The 2,568-nt window shown below is 54.3% G+C and overlaps 1 protein-coding gene across 1 annotated transcript in view; it reads left to right on the top strand.

Moving 5' to 3' along the window:
• The window catches only part of TRIM9 (tripartite motif containing 9), a gene marked incomplete at its 5' end in the record, with an annotated part of 33,678 nt that overhangs the window by 1,162 nt on the left and 29,948 nt on the right, over nucleotides 1-2,568 (top strand). The gene's annotated exons all lie outside the window — the stretch shown is intronic.

The following is a 2,568-nucleotide window of genomic DNA, read 5'->3' as shown; positions in this document are numbered from 1 at the left end:
GCCTTGAATGCCTGCAGGGATGGGGCATCCACAGCCTCCTTGGGCATTCAGGGCAAAGCCAACCTGCAGCACGCTGACAGTGAGAAAGGGCTGCCTGCCTCCTGCACACTGACTCACAGGGGGGAGAAGGAGGAGGAGGAGGAGGAGGAGGGTGGCATCCCCTGAATGCTGATCAGCTCCAGAGTGCAGTCACTCCCACACAGGGCCCTGCTGGAGGAGAGGCTGGTGGAGCTGGGGACAGAGCTGCCATGAGCACACAGCTCAGCCTGCACCAGCACTCACCTCCCCGTTGTTAGGTGCAGATCCAGCACAGGTGAGCACACCTGGGCGATGCTGTGTGCACTCAGCTGCTGCGGGGTCAGCCCTTGCAAGCCTGCTTAGCATGGCTTGTTCTGCAGGGAGCACCTATCACTTTGCCAATGCAGTATCTCGCTGATGCTGCCAGGCATGGAGCTGCCGTGTTGCTGCTGCTGAGTGTTCCTATGCATCTACCTGAAAATCAGACTGTGAAGTCACGCCTGCCTTTCTGCAGGTAGTCAGTTTGGTTGTGGGATAGGACAGGGCCTGAATTCACTGCCATTTCCCACTGCGTGTTTGTTAGGGGAGCGGAAAGAGTTCTGTTGGCATTAAATGTGACTCATTTATTTATTTGTTTATTTTAATTTGAAGGAATGATTTCACTTCCAGTGCTCAGGAGCGCTCCTTGAGATGCTGTGTAGTGAAACTGCCCCAGCTTTGGATGAGTCAGGCTGCGTCCTGGGTTAGGGCTGTGCATCCAGAGCCAACAGCCTGTGAATTGAAGCTGGAGCTCCCCGGGTGTTTTGGGGAGCCTGGCCCTTTGGCAGCAAGGCAAACCTGCAGGAGAGGTGGCTGCCCCTTTCTGCCCCACCTTCCTGCTGTTGTGAGTGCCTGTAACACACCTACAGACCATGAGAAGGGGCAGAGGTGTCAGCTGTTGCCTTCTCTCTCATATCACAGTGCTCTGTGCAAAGTAATCCTCGCGATGCATCTGTGCTCGTCGTTTGTGACCTGAGATGAATGTGATTCTCACAGGAGCCCATGTTGACCTGAGCATGGCTTGCTGGGCTGCTGCTCCATCAAGTGTATAAATGCAGGGTTGCCAGGCCTTGTCAATCACTGCTGAGTCAGCGGGTGGTCATGGAATCACAGCATGGCCTGAGTTGCAAAGGAGCACAGTGCTCATCCAGTTCCAACCCCCTGCTGTGTGCAGGTCGCCAACCAGCAGCCCAGGCTGCCCAGAGCCACATCCAGCCTGGCCTTGAATGCCTGCAGGGATGGGGCATCCACAGCCTCCTTGGGCAACCTGTTCCAGTGCCTCACCACCCTCTGGCTGAAAATGGGGTGGAGACCAAAGGGCTTTTAGTACAGCTCTTTGGGAACTGCCCTGCTTTTCGCTTCCCTCTGAAAGCAAAGAAATCATTTCAGAATAATTGGTACTAAGATACAATGTCATATAATGCAGGGAGCTCGGATTTCTAAGCTGGAAATCCTCTCTGTTCCTACCTTCCCATCAGGACAGCTGTTGGGAACATGGGTAAATGTTCAGAGAAGCAAAGAAAGAAACAGTTTTAATCGGAATTGTCCCAGTTCTGTACACGTCACAGCTGTCTGGGTTTTGCCCTGGGAAGACGTGGTGCTGCTCGTCATGTCAGAAGCAGAAGCACAAGATGGAGCTGGCTCATGTATTCCTCACACATCTGAGTTCCTCTTGTGCTTACTGGGAAGTGCGTGGTGAGGGCAGGCCTGGCAGCTTGCTGATGGTGAGAGAGAGAGAGGGAAAACCCCAAAATGGGGGAGCTGTTGGGTTGGAAGGGACCTCACAGCCCCCCCAGCCCCAAAACTGTTCTCAGGTCGCGGATCCCCACAGCATCTCTGCACTCCTTGCAGCAGTGACTGGCCCTGCTGGCTGTAGTTGCGTGCTGTTGAATTGGCTGTGGTGATGGTTAGCAGCTAATTAGCAGCCGTGTTACCTAGCCCCCAGCTCGTGCACTGATGCAGCCAGGCTAAGAGATGCAGAGGAGCTCTGCGGATGCTAAGCCCAATTGCTTTGTACATGTGGGACAAACCAGAGGCTGGGAAACACTGCATTGCCTGTTAGCTCCTGCCTGGGGAACAGTGGGCAGCAACAAGGAGACAGTGTTATTCATCAGCCTGCCTGGAGCTCGTGGGAAACCCCAAGGGATTGCTACCAGACAAAGGTCTGTTTGCGTTTGCAAAAGAAAATATTTGCTGCTGAGACAGAAGCAGTGAGAATCCTTTATCTTTTACTATTGCACTTTCCCAAGCCTTGCTTTGCTGTCCTGGATTCCCACTGCCCTCACTCTGTCTGCAGCACAGGGATCATCCATCCTCCTTTGGCCGTGCCATGCAGCTCCCTGCTGCTTTGTTCTCCTGTGGCTGGGAGCTGGGGGTGATGGCAGCTGCTCTGAAGTCAGAGGATGGCCAGCAATGTCACTGAGGTCAGTGGGTGTGCACAGCTTGTCAGTCACAGAATGACAGAATGGCCCGGGTCGGAAGGGACCTCAAGGATCACGGAGCTCCAACCCC

The sequence above is a fragment of the Meleagris gallopavo genome, chromosome 5 (assembly GCF_000146605.3).
Source record: "Meleagris gallopavo isolate NT-WF06-2002-E0010 breed Aviagen turkey brand Nicholas breeding stock chromosome 5, Turkey_5.1, whole genome shotgun sequence".
Lineage (NCBI taxonomy): Eukaryota > Metazoa > Chordata > Aves > Galliformes > Phasianidae > Meleagris > Meleagris gallopavo.
This window is presented reverse-complemented; position numbering and strand designations above follow the sequence as displayed.